The sequence below is a fragment of the Mesoplodon densirostris genome, chromosome 1 (assembly GCF_025265405.1).
Source record: "Mesoplodon densirostris isolate mMesDen1 chromosome 1, mMesDen1 primary haplotype, whole genome shotgun sequence".
NCBI classification, from domain to species: Eukaryota; Metazoa; Chordata; class Mammalia; order Artiodactyla; family Ziphiidae; genus Mesoplodon; species Mesoplodon densirostris.
Window position 1 is genome coordinate 116768961 of NC_082661.1, and position 18248 is coordinate 116787208.

General features: G+C 35.9%; 1 pseudogene; it reads right to left on the minus strand.

Annotated features, from left to right (window-relative positions):
* Positions 1-331: 331 nt before the first annotated feature.
* Positions 332-1449, minus strand: LOC132484057 (WW domain-binding protein 4-like; annotated as a pseudogene).
* Positions 1450-18248: the final 16799 nt, after the last annotated feature.

The window sequence follows — 18248 nt, forward strand, 5'->3', positions numbered from 1 at the left end:
CATGGTGGTGATGGCAACAGCTCAGGGAAGAGGATTCAACACCCAGCTATTCTGCATTCAAACGTTTTATGGAGACCCTGGAGAACTGATTTCTTTTACCCCTAAAAGTTCAGTTAATTGACTATGCACTACTTACTGATTGACTTAATTCCCTAGCTATTTGGGGGTTTTTTCCACATAAAAAAGATTTATTTTAAATTCACATAAAATACATTTAGAATAAATCTAAACTTCTGGCATTTAAGTACTGTAAAACAAACACATAGGAGCTTTTATGATGTATAGTCTCCATTCTGTCTAAAAAGCCGGTACAAAAAGCTTTTTTTTACAGTTATTGATTATCACCTCGTTGCCTTAAATTTCTAGATTTTCCATTTTGAATTCTTCTCTTTTTGAAGACTGGAGCCACTCCATCTGCCACAGCTCCAAGAAAAGTGTCTGTTTTTTCTTTAAAAACCACTTTGGGTTCCCCACCAGCATCAGCCTCTGAAGTTGATACATATTCATTTTCAGTGCTTGGAAGTTCCAAATCTACCTCCTCATGGGACTCAACTTATTTAATTTCTTGCCATTCTCCATATGGGTTTGATTTTTCATGAGCTTTGGGTTTTTCTTCATTTGGACCTGATGAATTCTTACCTTGGGTATTTTTTTCTTTCTGTGTTTCTGCTTCAGTTCCTTTATCACTATTTATATTTTTTTCCTTAAACTTTATTTTTAGCTTTTGTGTTTCTGTAGAGACTTCTCCTTTTTTCCCTCCCTTTGTCTGCTTCCTGTTCCCCATCAGAATCACTATGTGAATCTGATGATTTGGACTCTTCTAGGGTGCCAAGTGACTTCTCATTGACTTTACTAGAAAGCAGATCGCCAGAGTGTGGAATGAAATCATCAGGTTTTTCCCATCTGGATTGCCCTGTTTCTGTATTATAATAATAGGTATAACCATCTTTGCTTAAACCTTTTACCCAAACAGTCTTCACTGCCGTCTTTTTTAAGTTTCCTTGAAATCCTTCAGGTTTCTCCCACTGAGATGCTCCTGTGATGAGATCAAAATAGTAATGGTAACCCTTAGAGGTTATGCCTTCTACCCATCTGCCCCTTGAAGGGCCCCTTTTCTTGCTGCTGATTTGATGCAGAGGTGGGTGGGATAGTGCTGGTTACTGGTGATATGCTTGGCTCTGAAATTTCTGATTCTAAACCAAGCCTTTTCCCATATTCTTGGTATGCTTTCAGGGCACCTGCCTCCATTGCAGCATACTCCTTTGATAGCTTTTCTTCTTCCTTTGCCTTATCCAGGCTTTTCTGTTTAATCTCACTGATCCTCTTGGCCACATTTTCCTTATGATTCTTTCCTCTTGCATGAAATTCAATGCTAGGCCTATTGTCCACTCTCCAGCACTTGTAGTAATCACAGAATTTCTTTGGTTGTGACTTCCAGTAGTTTTCCATGACTGGACCAGCCGCTCCGTGGGTCACCCCTAGGCCCAGCTGAGACATGCGTTCCCTACTCAGGGCAAGTTGACACCAGCTCACCGCGAGCTCAGACATCTCCCTTCTTCCCTGGGTAGCTATTTGTAATGAAAAGGTAACTAACTATGTACTGAATTCATATAAATAAAAATTATAAATAGAAATTCTAATAAATAAGAAAACTGTTGTATCTCTTCAGAATCATGATCCATTGAAGTTTTAGTAGTATCTTTGCATAAATAACCTATTCTTTTAATCATTGAAATTTCAAGTTCCTTCTGCTTACATCTTTTTAAGTATCTTAGCTATTCAGCAATTTACAATTTCATTGAATTTGCAGTCTCACAATAGGATATCAAATTAATTTCCACTGACATTTATTTGAAATTCCTTAAAACTACTTAATTGAAGAATTAGAATTTGAAAATTTTCTTTCTACCTGTTCAGGTACATATTTCTATGTCTCTTCAATCAAGACTCACATGTGATGCACATTTCTTTTAAAATATCCCTAGGAATTTTATATTTATTTTTTAAGTGATTTTTTTCCATTATACATTGTAACTGGTTAAACATTTCATGTTTCATATAATCATTTGCAGGTGTTCATCTTACACAGTTTTTCCTTAATTCTATTAGACTTTCAGGTAACTTTATTGTACTTTCTCAATTAAATAAGATGTATTTCAAACACAGAATAATATAATAAACATTTGTACCCATCTCTTAAAATGATATTTAGTTATATTTATTTTTGGTATATAAGAAGTTATATAAACATAACTAAAAAAAGTTAAAACCCCATCCATAGACACCCTCACAGAAGCACTCAGAATAATGTTTGATTAAATGTCTGAGTATCCCATGGCCCAGTCAAGTCAACCTATATATTAACCAACACATGGAATCTATTTTTCCCTGTTTTATGTTTATCATCATATCTCATATAGACATCCACTTGACATCCTCCAGCAGTATGTCATGATTACTATTTGCTAATTGGAAAAAAATTATAAAATATTACTTCAGAAGAAAATATTAAAGACAAAGTATAAACTTCTACTTCTTGGGTTCTTCTTTTTATGTGGCATTTGCACTTAATTTTAGTGGTAGAAAACCTTATCAGGGACATTCTGGTCCATAATTTAGAGCCTATCAAACGATGTATTTCCTGTGGATAAGCCTCAGCTCACAAGGAAAACTGGGTGCATTTGGATTACAACACAGAAAGTGGATGCAGGCGGGTTTGGATTTGACTCCTGACTCAACGTCCACTTTAGCCAATCATCCTTGGGCCTTGGGGAGACTCAATAAAATTTTTTTTGATGGATAAATGAATCGATATAATTTAGCTTTCTATTTTAAATTACGTTGAAAGTGTTGCAAAGATTAAATAAACTTAAATGTGAATATACAGAGACCCTGGCAGACAGTAATGGCTCAATAAATGGTAATAATAATTGTTGTTAGGGTGGTGGTAGCTTTTACTGCTCTGAAGCTAACTTTGGCCATTCGACCTTAAGTAGTAGACTAGAATATCTGTGTTAACATGAATGCCTGGAGATACTGAAAGCCTTATTCAAGTGAATTTAAAAAGTACACCTGTAATGTATTCCTATCAAGAGGTGTCATACTTGAGCACTTAAGAATTTTTTGTGATAATGGTAAAAAGACAAGATAATTGATAGTCTGAAACATTTTCACAACTTGCATACATGCTTTAAAATGAAATAGGGCTGTTTTGACCCTACGTGTATATATATATATTTTTTTATGAGTTTAAAATTTTATGCTTTAAAGTAATTTAGTTAATATAGCAGTTAGCAGAAAGTATAGTAATAAAAAGAAGAAACTTATTATGGTAGAAAAAATGTATCTAAAATGAGACGATCAGATTGATTGCATTTTCTTAGAAGTAAGACTGGCTTATTTCTTCTGACACTGCTCCAAACCATTATGAATTCAAATTCTACTGGGGCAGTATTTGTTGGATATTTGTCAGAGTGCAAACTGAGAGACTGAAATGGAGAGTAGCCAGACCATACATAAAAATAGAATGCTAATCCACAATCTGCATCAACCAGTCCAGGATTAAGCCAAACCACCTCTGTAGCAATCAACCCAAAATAGAAGTTATCAGTAACTGCCAGCTTCCCAAATTTTTGTTTCCACTTCTAATTTACAGCCAACCAAAGAAAGCCACATATGCTCCCCTAACCAATCGCTTAGAATGCCCCCCTTCTAAATTAGCCCACCTCCAGCTTCTGCATTGCCAACAACCTCCAATCAAGGCAAACTTGAAACCTTCCATTTCTTTCCACTATAAAGTTTTCTCACTGCTCGACCTGCCTTTTCAGTCTCTGCCAAGCAGAAGCGGTGGTGACTGACTCTCTTGCTATATAGCAAGCTCTGAATAAAGCTTGTATTCATTTGGGTGGGCTTCATTTATTCCCACAGGACAGAAGAAGAAACTTAACTTCCTATAAAGGACTATATAAAATCATTTCATATAAAGAATTCATATAGGGCTTCCCTGGTGGCGCAGTGGTTGAGAGTCCGCCTGCCGTTGCAGGGGACACAGGTTCGTGCCTCGGTCCGGGAAGATCCCACATGCCGCAGAGCGGCTGGGCCCGTGAGTTATGGCCGCGGAGCCTGTGCTCCGCAACGGGAGAAGCCACAACCGTGAGAGGCCCGCATACTGCAAAAAAAAAAAAAAAAAAAAAAAAAAAAAAAGAATTCATATAATCATTCAATATAAAGGACTTCAAACAGTGAATAATAGTAAAGATTTTCATGTGTCATGTTAATTAGTTACTACTATGTGATTTTGTTTACCTTAGTTTTATGATGCCCTCGTTATTTTATTGCTCTCCGTTCAACCACATTATCTTAACTTTGTAATAGCTGGAGTGGCAAGTGTATTAGCTGCTAAATTCTCAACCATTGTTAGCAGTATAAAGTATTATAATAATAATCTCAAAGATAGCTTCTTACTGTAAGGCATGGATTGTGATCATTTTGCCTGGAGCAGTTAATGTTTAATGGATACTTTCAACAGCTGGCCTTGTTAAGTTTTTAGAAAGCTTTTGAAGAAAGAATGGACTTAAAAGTATATGACTCCTAGATATCAAAGACCTTCTTAGGCTGTATGCGGGAAGCATATTTAAAATTACTCCTTAACTAATAACATGACTGGTTAACTCACTGTACACGTAAACATTTATAATAACATTGAAATTGTTGTTGTGCTTGAGTATAACACTGGATTAATTTTAAATTGAATGGAAGTTCTAAACAAAGGCAATGAAAATACGAAATCCATGATGGGTATTCCTATGGATTGAATTGTGTCTCCCCCGACCCCCCAAATTCATATGTTGAGGCCCTAACCACCAATGTGATGACATTTAGAGGTGAGATTTTGGGGAGGTAATTATGTTTAGATGAGGACACGAGGATGGAGCAACCATGATGAGGTTAGTATTCTTAAAAGAAGGTAAAGAGACCAGAGCTCTCTTCACACAGTGAGACCGGCAAGGAAGAGAGCCCGCTCTGGGGAACAGAATTGTCTGACATGTTGACCTTGAACTTCCCAGCTTCCAGAACTGTGAGAAATAAATTCCTGGCTTCTCAGTCTGTGGTTTTTTATTATGGCAGCTTGGGCTGACTAATACATGTTTCAAAAATTTACCAAATTATCCAGATATTTCAAATGTTCTGATTTTGACATTCTAATGAATGTTCCAGTTTTCATCCAATAACCTACTTTATTGAATTTTTTATGAATGCCCCCTTTTTTTTGCCTTAAGAGCAAACTTCTGCTAAAATTATTCAATTTGATTGGGCTGATTAAATTTAGATATTAAGATTACTGAAAACCATGAATCTTAAAAGATATTATTTGAATTAGGTTCAATATAAAGCATTAACAATCATGATTAGATAATGAGAAATTTCAGCAGAGTAATTGTTTTCTTTAATAATTAAGGCATTTAAGGCAATACTGGTTTTGCATTTATATTTTTGCTTGATTGTATAGGTTTTGGTATGATGTGCTTTTCTTTCTGTACCTTTGTAAATGGTGTGCATTTTCTATTTTGTTCCCCAAGTTATCGTGCACTGTTGTTGCTTAATTTCTAAGTAGGTGAGATTATGTTGGTATGGTTTATGTTATTTCCAATTTCACGCGTTTTGTGATGAAAACGTAATATATGTTTCTTTCTCTGGAATATACATCATATATGTGTGTGTATTCAACATTGTTTATCCAATTGCTTTCCTCCTTTTTTATTTATACTAATAAATCTGTTTCTCTATAGTTTTTCTCTTTATCTTAAAAAATGTTTTTAAAGCATTGAACAAGTTGTATTCATTTTTCCTGTAGCTCTTATTTCGTTAATAGTCATCACCTCTATCTTGCCTGTCATAATTACACTCATGTTTCCCTGCTATACGTGGGGACAAGTCCCCAGCTATTCCCTCACAAGGACTGTGTCCCCTGCTCTCCAGCACCATTCTCCACAAGCTGAGCTCCTAAGAACATATTTACTGTCCTTTTCCACCACAATCTGAGACACTCCCTTTTTCTTTTCTTTTCTTTCTTTTTTTTTTTTTGGCTGCACCACCACGTGGCTTGCAGGGTATTAGTTCCCCTACCAGAGATCGAACCCATGCCCCCTGCTGTGGAAGCATGGAGTCCTAACCACTGGACTGCCAGGGAATTCTCTCCCTTTTTCTTTTGTCTCTCCTTCACTACACCTTATCTCAGAGTTTTACTTAGGACAGTTTAATACTTTTACTCTCAGATTCCTTCCTCTCAATTACAAGAATTACTCTTCAATTTTGATAATTTACATCCATTTGATTTCAAGGATTTCTCCTCAATCCTGAGCATCCTTATGATCATCTTATTGCATTCCTACACAGTGTCTCATCTATTTCGATCATATATATATGAAATAAGAGATTCATCCCACCCTACCCCCATTATTCTTCTTCTCTTAACCTTCCAGTCTCTTGAGGTTTTTCCCAGATGCAATGTTATTGGTTAGATGCAGAACAGGACAGTGTATTTCCTGAAGTCTAGCATATCCACATATATCTTTCTTTCTTTCCACCCAGTTCCTCTCGTCAGAGGTTAGTATCTCTGCTAGGAATGGAATGACCAAGCTGCAATTCTTACTTCTCAATATTCTGTAGGTGGTTTATACTGTCCTGTTGCCAGTGTGGCAGATTACTTGCCTGTGGCTGGTCTGATCCTTTTTCCTTTTTTCCTTTTTTAAGTAATGTGTTTCTTCTCTGGAAGCTTTCGAGGGTTTTCACCTTTTGTTTTAAGTTCTGGAATTTCTCCAAGTTTTTTTCAAAATCATTAACTTTACCTGGGTTGTTTAATGAATAATTTTCACCTGCAGGATCAGCTCTTTTTTCAGCTCAAGTTAGCATGTTTTATTTCCTGTCCTCTATCTGTTTCTGTCCTTCCCTCCAGAACTTATACAATTGACATTTCCTCAGCTCTCTCCTCCCTCCCTCAAGTTTCCAGTATGGTTTTCTGTCTTTATATTTTTGGCTCTGTGCTTTAAGATATTTGTTACACTGTATCATCTAGACCACCAATCCTGATCTCACCTGTAACTGTTCTATTTTTCAACATCTACTGAATATCTTTAGTTTTACATTTCTATAAAGTCTTTTTGAACCATGCTTGAAACTCCCTAAATGCTCACTGTTATTCATGGCCTGGTCTGTCTCTTCTTGTTTGATTAATTGATTGATTGATTGATTTGGGAGCTTAATCTAAGGTTACTTTTTTTCTCTCTCTCTTAGCTTGCTCATTTGTTGTAGATGTATTACTGAAACCACAATCCTTCTAAGATGGGACTTGAACCTAGCCAAAACTTAGATTGGGACTCGAACCCATGGGCTGGGACTCAAATCCACCCACACCTCAGATTAAGACTTGAACCCATGATCCCTGACTTAGGAGGGAACCCAAATCCACTGTATTTTAATTGAAACTGCTTACCTGGTGTCAGGATTTACTGAAGCTCAGGTTCTGTTGTCTCAGAAAGAATTCAGCATGAGGCAAAGTGATAGGCAAAGAGTGAGTTTATTAGCATAGGACACTTGTGAGAGAAACAAGAGGGCAGGCAAGGGAGCGTAGCCCTGAGAACAAAGAAGCCTACATTTTTATAATCCAAGGAAAAGTGGGGAGGGGAGAAGACCACCTTCTTCCTCATTCTTCAGTAGATGTCAAGGCTTACATCATTAGTTCCTCCTTTGACCCTGTACGGTTTAACCGGGACTGTCATGGTGCTATTTAAATCATAAGTATATTTAGCAGAAGGGTGGTACCATATATTAAAATATGGTAATTCATCCCAGGTTTTGGTATAATGTCCCCTTTCACTTAGTGTCTTTCCCCTTTCACATATATTTTTGTCTTGGCTACATGCAGAAATGCTACTCTTCAAGGACCATTGACTCCCTGACTTCATGTAATAATATTCAGACCTCATATCTGTTGTCTTGTGTTTTAACTATCAGGGTTTGTGGCTTGAGTGTGCCTGGTGCTTGGATGGACCTGATCTTCTTTCAAGGTAGTGTAGCTTGTTGCTAGGTTACTGGATTCTTTTCTTGAGTGGTCATTAACTTCAACAGTCTCCCAAACTCCCTTACAATTCCCTCTTTGCCTTTAATCTCCTAGTGGGATTTCTAAACTATTTAATTATCCTACTCTATCCCTACCAGTACCATGGTTCTTTCCTTGTTTGTTGCCATTCTGATCTTCTGGGGAGACTCCAGAGGAAATAGCCACATTTGTGGAAGAATTAACAGGATTCTATGGGCTGGTAGTTGATCAGCAGCAGGTTATCAATCCCCCATTACAGCACAGAAGGTCCACATTTTCTTCTTTCATCTCTTCTTCCTCTCTTATCTGTAGAAGGGATTGAGACAACCATTTGGCTTCTCAGTTCCTTAGGATTGAGAAGACCAATCTCATATTGGCAGATGGAGTGCACAGAGCTACTTGCACTAGGATATACTATATTAAGAGTCTCTTTTTGGGTATCCCCATTACTGGTTTCCTGGTTCTTACACGGCGCAAATATGCGACAGCCCTGCACCAGTTATTGGTCAAGTACCTCTCATATATTCCAGGTACCAGAAGATACTTGACTCCAAAGAGGTAGATTGATAAGTTGGATCTAACTTGAATCAAATGCTCCAGTGTTTTGGTGGTATATACACTTTTATTTATGTGTCTTTCATTATATGAATGGCCTCTGTTTATTGGTTTCCAGAGGAATCTTATTCATCCTCAGAGAACCAGTTCCTTTTTCTCCTTCCATGAAGACTTTGCCTATCCACAGTGCTTTCTCCTCTGAATATCTCTTGTATTCACCCCCTATTCGTTTACAGTTTGAAGACTTAATTTAGTTTGTGCCTTTAGCAGTGCTTGCCACATAGTAGTAAGTTAATACATATTCACCTAACAAACGAGTCCATGCTAACGTAAGTATATTTAATGCACAATCAAATATGGAAAATTAATATGTATCACAACATCTGGTACCATACGATACTCTTCATAAGTAAAAGTATCTGTAGATTATTTTGTAAGAAGCAGATAGTGGCTGATCACTGGGAGTCTTTTCTTTTAGTGCTACTTCTCCTATCAATTTATTTCTATAACTTTACTAAAATACCGTTGGCAAAATGTATAGACAAAAGGTGTTGAAACCATCTAAGATCAAATACTGTGTCTTACTCATCTGTTTTATGGCCAGACCCTACTCAGGGTAGGTTTCTGATTGACAAATGTTACTGTGCATAAGAATAACCCAGAGGCCCTGTTAAATGAAGGTTCATTTTCCCCCCTTCTTGAAAGTCTAATTCAGTAGATGTGAGGTGGATCTCAAATACCTGCATCTTTAAAAAGCATCCCAGGTGATTCTGAATTAGGTAGGTCACCCAAAACCAACACTTGGAGACACACTGGTTAAATGCCTCAATGAATATTGGTTGAAATGAATTAATTCATCTAAGGAGTTTCATCATTTCATAATGCATTATTCTTTAAGAGATGATCTAAAGATTTCTTCCCTTAAAAGTGATTTTTTAATATTGAATTTCTCTATTTATGAAAATATAACTGACTGAATGCCCAAGTGAAATATGTCAGGTGACTGATGTTGAGAAATTTTATGGAAAGCTATAAAGGAAAAAGAGCAATATGAAATGTCCAGAACAGACAGATACAGAGTCAGAAAGTAGATTAGTGGTTTCCAGAGGCTGGGAGGAGGGAGAAATGGAGAGTGACTATTTATGAGTGTGGAGTTTTGGGGAATGAAAATGTTCTAAAATTAGATAGTGATGGTGGAACGACTCTGTGAATATACTAAAAACCGCTGAATTGTGCACTTTAAAAGGATGAGTTTTATGATATGTGAGTTATAATTCACATACTATTTGTATATTCTCAATAAAGCTATTATTACAAAAGAAAATGAGTAAGTCTAGTAAATTATATAAAGATTAAAAAGTAAAATGGAAGAACAAATGAACAACCATGCACTTACGTCTACCTCTTTTTAGTTGTAAAGCTGAGACCTTTGCGGAAGGCATTCTTATAAAGAACTCTTATGGGTCTGAAGGGAATTTTATATTCCAATCTGATTGTGAAGGTTTCTTAACAAACTGTCAGCAGAGCTCAAATATTAAATGAGATTATGCACATTGTGATCAGAAGGAAGAATTGCATTTACCATGTAAATAAGCCAAAAGTGCATTGAGTGCACGTGTGCACACACACACACACACACACATGTCATGTGTTCGCGTGGTCCTGTAGAGAAATATGGAAACAGAAAAATCCCATCCAGTTTATCTGTGTAAAGATAAAAACTGAAGTCAGTTTATTAAAACTTTACTATTTCCTTTTGTTTTATCTGATTTTTATCTAGTCTTTTAAAGGGTAAGAATCCACCTTCCTTTCCTGGTTTGCCCTTAGCATTAACCAAAGATTCAGAATCCCGTAACTTCTCTTATATCTTGACAATGAGTGGCAGAAAGAGCAGAAAGGAAGGATGTTTTCAAGCAAGGATTGAGCAAAGGTAACAATTTTCCTTTGTTATCAGGCATCTTCACTGACATGGGGAGTTTTTTTTCTTTCTTTCTTTTTTGTGAATTTGAGAGACAGCAACTGTAGAAAAAGGGCTAGACGTTCCTTGAGATTTATCTTTTTTCAAAGTTGGTAATAAATGTTCAAAAGATGCCACAAGCCAACCAAAATTATGAGTGACAGAGAGAGACATGCTAGATTTCTTTTTAAAGTTTGTTCAGCTTTTTTTCCTGCTGTAAAGATGGGACTGATGTCTTCTGATCTTTTTATATGACTGAGCTGAAACAAGAAATATCAAGATTTATTAAATAACCAACATATTTAGATGGGAAGAACAACATGGGTAATATTTATCTTATTCATTATTACAGTTTTACTTTAAGGTCATATATTTTTCAAGTGATCCCATCAGTATAGTAAATTGAATTTGTAGAGCCCACACAACCAGTTTAGTTAAATTAATCCCCAAATCTCAAACACTGACATTCTGATACTGTTTGAAATTTCCAGCTTAATTAAATAGACCTTCCAAAATAAGAGGATAATTCCCTTGCTTCATTTGATACTTTATACACACACACATATAGCTTATCACATAGTTTTCAAAATATTTAAAGTAACACCGTCTATTTTATATTTATTCCAAGGTTTCTATAACCTATCGCAGTTTCTGTTGCTATACAACAGAGCAAAAATTATTAACCTATTTCACTGTATGGTCATGAAGAACAGCTGGTAACCTTGACTGCCAAACACCCCACAGCTAGAAGCTGCTAAAGACAGCTTTGATGGTACAGGTTGTAACTTCCAACCTGACACATAATACACTCTCTCTGCTGAATAAATGCCTGTGTTCTTATTCATAATTATACTCAGTTCTGTTAGTGACATTTTTAATCCACCTGGATTCACTGGAGATTTGATTTGATGTTCAATTCTTAAATTATCAGCAGTAACCTCAAACTAAAAAGTGCAGGCTGAGTAGAAAAGTCATAACCAAAACTAAATTTTACATCTGCCTTGTAGAGTGTCGCCCCAGTCATCAGACTCTGGTAGTTCCTCTGGCACTACATCTTCTCTCTTACCCAAGGTAATTGCCCATCTGCTCCCACATCTTTTGATTCAAAATGACAGAAATGGGATTTTTAAAATTATACCCTGCTATAGTTTCTATATACAGTGCACTTATCTAGACGGAGTAAAATATACACTGTAGTCTGGTCTGGGAACCACTGTTTACTTTTAGATCCTGCACACAAAAAAGAAATGGGTGGAGTTTGCTTTTTTATCATTTTTAGTCTGAGTGTGCTAAGAAAGACTCCCTTGATGCAAAGATAGTAGAGAGCTAGACTCAGACATTATGTGTTTCAGTTTTCACATTTGTTGATGGGCACATAAGGGGTACACAAAAGTAACAGACGATAGTCATTTGTGGAATGACGATTATTTTTATGTTTATAGTCTAATAGCAAACAGTGTCTCAGCAAATTTTGACATGGAGTATTATGGAGGCAGGTGTGATACTTAACACACTTTATAATCTTAAAATTAGGAAAAGTTTTGAGTAGACCACCTAGAAGAACACCGGCCTTTGATTCACTGGCTGCCTAAGAGATGGGTACAGTGGATTTAACACTCGGATACTTGCTATATTTAGTCATCTCTGAAATCTGCATATAATTGCTCTGGCATGTAAGCCCTGCTTTTTTGGTCAAAAGATATACTACTCTTTGGGGATAAAAGTACATAATGGTTTAGCTGTTTTACTAATTTCACCAGTAAGAAGCTAATCCTAGAAAAGTTATTTTGGTGATAGTATAACTAAAAAAAATAAAAGGTTCCAAAAAGGAAGATAAAGTAGTTTGAAGGAAAACAGCTCTGATGTTTTGTTGGGTAGAACAAGAATGTCAAGGAAACTACTTGATAATATTTGTGAATTGTTCTAACTCTAAGTTACACCTATATAACATATCAGAAAATTTTATTTATAATCTTTATTACCCTCACCTTTCTCAATTCTCCCCTCTACTAAGGAAGGTAAGCCCTGGAAACTTTTACTCAGACATACTTACCAGCAGTATTCCACATAGATTTTATTAACAAGAGACATTTGGCATTTGAGCAAGATGCAAAGATGGAAGAGAAAGGGAAGCTATTAATCTCCGGTTTCTACGTGTTGCCTGATTAGATTAATCAATCCTATTCTGGAATCCATAGCATCACATAGAATGTGTGAAACGAGAGAGTAAGTAGGCTCCTCCTCCCAGATATTTATGTCACACCAATAATATATTTTCAGAAATTGTGAGCTTATGTTCTGAATAGGTAGATACATTTGTTTTCTGTAAGATCCTTGAAATTTCAAGTGAACCTAGTGGAGGAGGGAAGCTCTAGAATTGCCTAAGGTAGTCAGAATTTAACAAGTGCCTGAGGGAATCTGACTTTCTACCTTGAGCTTATACCATCCCAGGAAATGAAAATGTAGCTGGAATCCTAATTAAAGATGACTCCTGACAACTCTTCATAAGCAAGAGTTTATTTTAGTTTCTGATAACTGAAACTGTAAAAGTGACAACATTTTTGTTTGAGACTGTCACTTAAAGCTTTGCTACTAAAGCAGATCAGATATGCTACCCTCAAATATGCCACACTGGAGTACGGATTACTGTGAGCTGAAGGCAATTGAGAATTGACAGATTCAGAAAGAAGTCTTCTTGGGACTTCCCTTATCTTACTAAAAGCAGAAACTTCTGAGAAATAAAGACTGCCATAAATCCCCTCTCCAGGGGAACTTTATGGCCATGGAAAAGTCAGCACTGAGATGATTCTGCACAAACAAATAAACAACCTTAAAAAAATAACCCTTATCTTCCATTAACTTCCCCATATATTTACCTTCCCACAACTTACTGTCCCTAGAAGCCCAAGCCCCCTTTCTTTTATTTAGTCACTTCTTCAGAATTTATCATTGTTTGTTAAAATGGTATATAAGCTCTCATGTCTAACCATCTCTTTGGATTTTCACTTCTTTTCTGTGAAGTCCCCATACATAAAAAAAAAAAAATTAACATCAATGAAATTTGTATGCCTTTTCACCTGTTAATCTTTGCCAATGTAATTTGTAGACTTCAGTCATTAAATCTAAAATGGCATAGGAAATGTTTTCTTTTCTTACATTACCTCCATAGAAAAAAAGTGACTAATAGTATTTTCCCCTTTTGCAAGACAAAAAATTATAAGATGAGACAAAGTGACTTTCAGGCTTTTGATGGAGTTGGGAATAAAATTATTCATGAAATGAGGAAAATAAGCTTATTTTCTAAGTCCCTAGTTAGTTGACTCAAGAATCCAATCTTGACCCTATAATCCTTATTCCATAAATTCTCATTTCTAGATTTTTATGGATTGGGATAAAGTCATGGCTGCCCAGGGCTTACTTATTCTGCTATTGCAACTCAGTGAAAGGTATAATATAGTGGTAGAAGGGGAATACTGTTGGAAATATTTTTAGTGCCAATTCAGATCTGATTTGAAATTTTAATTCTGATGTTCATTAATATATTCTGCATGACTTATTTTATTGTTTTTCCTGTACAACATAATTTTAAAAAAGATTTTGCTTCTATTATGGCCAATTACAGAAACCAATCAACTTTGAAAACACAAATCAACCAAAACTTAAATAATGGCTGAGTGGATTTTTTAGGATATTTGTATATTTAAAGCCTCCTATGTTTATTGCTGTCTATCAGGTAGAAATAAGCACCGTCTGCTCAAATACTCTGTTTTTCAAGTTTTTTTCCCTTCCTGAAAATTCTAGTGTGAAGCTTCAGCTTCTAAACTTTTCCCTCACAGTCAAAATAAAACAAAGCAAATGAAAAGACCTGTAACAATGCTTCACACATAGCAATGCTTCAATAAATACTTAATTGTTTATCATTAGTATAAAATTTAAATTATTTTAAAGCTGTGGGTATACCATCCTTTTTAAAATTTTTGTAACTGACTTAATTGCTTTGATATAGTAGATGCTTCAACATTTATTTTGAATTGGAATAAATTATAATTTCTTTAGCTGAATACATTCTATTTTATTACATAAGAAATGTTCAGGGCTTCCCTGGTGGCGCAGTGGTTGAGAGTCCGCCTGCCAATGCAGGGGACACGGGTTCGTGCCCTGGTCCGGGAGGATCCCACATGCCGCGGAGCGGCTGGGCCCGTGAGCCACGGCTGCTGAGCCTGCGCGTCCGGAGCCTGTGCTCCGCAATGGGAGAGGCCGCAACAGTGAGAGGCCCGCGTACCGCAAGAGAGAGAGAGAAAAGAAAGAAAAAAAAAAAAAAAAAAAAAAAAAGAAATGTTCAATGTTCATATGAATATGTTCTTTTTGTTAATTTGCAGTTTTATGTCTATTTTTCTTCCTTTTCTTCATTGGAACATACTGCTATGTTAACGGGAACAACTGCTGATTTTTAAGGATAAGAGAGTTTTCTTCATGTATATTATTTGGTTGAAAAATATGTTATATAGGAACAACTAAGTGAAAACAGTTAAAATAATACTAATAACCACATCCACATGACCTCAGGACCTTCAAGATGTTACATTTCAATCACTTCACTCTACTTATGAGAAGACTAGATGAAAGAATTGTTAAGAATTTGATCTGGAGTCTGTTCAAGAAAAATCTCTAATTTCAAACATTTTGCCATTCTTTGAATGTATGTGGATAGATGCCCAGAATTTATGGCCTTTTGTTTGCCATCTATGGATTTTGGGTGTTCAAGGATAGTTGTTTTGGGGAAATGGAGAGCTGAACTCTTCTGGTTAGGATTGTAATGGTTTGGAGCTGGTGGCCAGAGAAAAGGGAAAGAGACAAAGAAGAGTGAGGTACATGAGAGCCAAGAAAAGACAAATTCCCATGGTAGCACATGGCCAGTGAGTTTGAAAACAATGAACTCCTTGAGGTCAGGGGTTATGTCTTATTCATCTCTTTATCTTTAGTGCCTAACCAAGTGCTGGTCATTGCCTAGGACCTAAGTAAATGTTTGTTGAATTGAATCAATTGAATTAGTTTAATGCATTTATACAGTGGCCCTACTAAGTCAGGAACATTCCCTGTTTACATATGATGATATCAAGGCTCAAAAATTTAATTAACAGAGGCAAAATTGGGAGGAATTGGATTTGAATATAGTCTTCAGTAATCCAGAACCAGTAATATTTCCACTATACCAATATTTTTCGTAAAATGTTTTCAGTCCTATGATAAAGTTGACCAAAAAAAGGGTTCTATGATTACAGATTTTTGGAAAAACCCACATGCAATGTTGCCTCTCCTGCAATTTCATAAAGCTCATTAAAATCTCTGATAAATCTTTTAATTAAGCAATTGTTCTAACTTTGTTTTTGTTAGTATTTCTTAAAGGTGGTTTATTGCAGTTTTCATCTCTTTTGTTGCATAATTTTTTTTTTTTGCGGTACGTGGGCCTCTCACTGTTGTGGACTCTTCCTTTGCGGAGCACAGGCTCCAGACGCGCAGACTCAGCAGCCATGGCTCACGGGCCTAGCCGCTCCGCGGCATGTGGGATCTTCCTGGACTGGGGCACAAACCTGTGTCCCCTGCATCAACAGGTGGACTCTCAACCACTGCGCCACCAGGGAAGCCCTTGCATAATTTATTTTTAAATTTAATTTTTATTTTATATTGGAATTTAGTTGATTTAAAACGTTGTGTTGGTTTCAGGTGTACAGCAAAGTCATTCAGTTATACATATACATATATCCATTTTTTTTCAGATTCTTTTCCCATATAGGTTATTACAGAATACTGAGTAGAGTTCCCTGTGCTATGTAGTAGGTTCTTGTTGATTATCTATTTTGTGTATAGTAGTACGTATATGTTAATCCCAAACTCCTAATTTATCCCTCCCCCAGTTTTATATCTCTTTAACTGAGTTATTTTTTGAAGGGTCAGAGGAAAATGTCAGGAAATGTTCACTATCCATCATAGTAAAAAAAATTATAGCACTAGTTAAAAACTTGATGAAATATCATAGTCACTACATTCTGGGAGAAAATTATTTTAGCTTACAGGAAGCTATTAAGAGAGTATAAACTAGTGGCTTGTAAGATTTCAGTACTTGTAAAGGTGTTTATGTAGAGCTTCATTAGCTATCTACTTTTATATTTCCTAGAATGATAGGACCTAAAATTGGAAACATACATTTTTAGCATCTACTACTTCCCTGAAATAAAATAAACAGAAGAAATGGATACTTTAAAAAAATTGTCCAAATATTTGTCATTTAATTATAAACTTTGATACTTAGAATTGCAAAATCTTTTTCCATTTAGTGAGTTTATCATAAGTGTTGTATCATGCATTACTGCTTCCTGTCTTAAAGTTCAAACAGATTCAACTGAAGTTGAAGTTATAAATACTACAGTCTTTAAAGGAGGTGGTTGGAAGTGAATTAATTGACTCTCAAGTAAATAGGCAGGCTGTAGAAATTGTACCTTATAAATGACTAGTTCTGTGGAAGATGTCAAACTAAAGTATTCTCTTTTCTAGATAAGATGTTTGACAATCACGGGCATATATCCCTATTATTGATAGAGCTTTGGCGAGAGAAATAAGCAAGATATACTCATAATGAAGTGTTAATATAATGCATCTAATGTTAACACCAAAGTCATGATGATTACTTTTGTTAAACTGATTTGGAATAAGATAGCTTATATTAATAGAGATCAGGCAAACCAGACAAAACATATATTAACATCCTGGCATTTTCATTACACCATATATAAATTTTTCCAAAGAAAACCTATCATTTTTATAAAACCTTCCCAGGTTAGAAAGGAAAATGCAACTCACATTAAAGGAGAACATGTTATTTTCTTAATAAAACATACTCATTGATTCCTTAAATAAATATGTACATTAAACGTTTATCATGTGCAAAATTGCTCTATTGTAGGAACTGAGGAGTGAACAAGGGAGATTAATAGATATTGATTGAGCAGCTATTACTTTTTTTAACATCTTTTATTGGAGTATAATTGCTTTGCTTTGTTGTATTAGTTGCTGCTGTATAACAAAGTGAATCAGCTATATGTATACATATATCCCTATATCCCGTCCCTGTTGCATCTCCCTCCCACCCTCCCTACCCCACCCCTCTAGGTGATTACAAAGCACGAGCTGATCTCCCTATGAGGCTGCTTCCCACTAGCTAGCTATTTTACATTTGGTAGTGTATATATGTCCATGCCACTCTCTCACTTCGTCTCAGCTTACCTTTCCCTCTCCCCGTGTCCTCAAGTCCATTCTCTACATCTGCGTCTTTATTCCTGTCCTGCCCCTAGGTTCTTCAGAACCATTTTTTGTTTTTTTAAGATCCATATATATGTGTTAACATATGATATTTGTTTTTCTCTTTCTGACTTACTTCACTCTGTATGACAGATTCTAGGTCTATCTACCTCACTACAAATAACTCCATTTCATTTATTTTTATGGCTGAGTAATATTCCATTGTGTATATGTGCCACATCTTTATCCATTCATCTGTCGATGGACACTTAGGTTGCTTCCATATCCTGGCTATTGTAAATAGTGCTGCAGTGAACACTGTGGTACATGACTCTTTTTGAA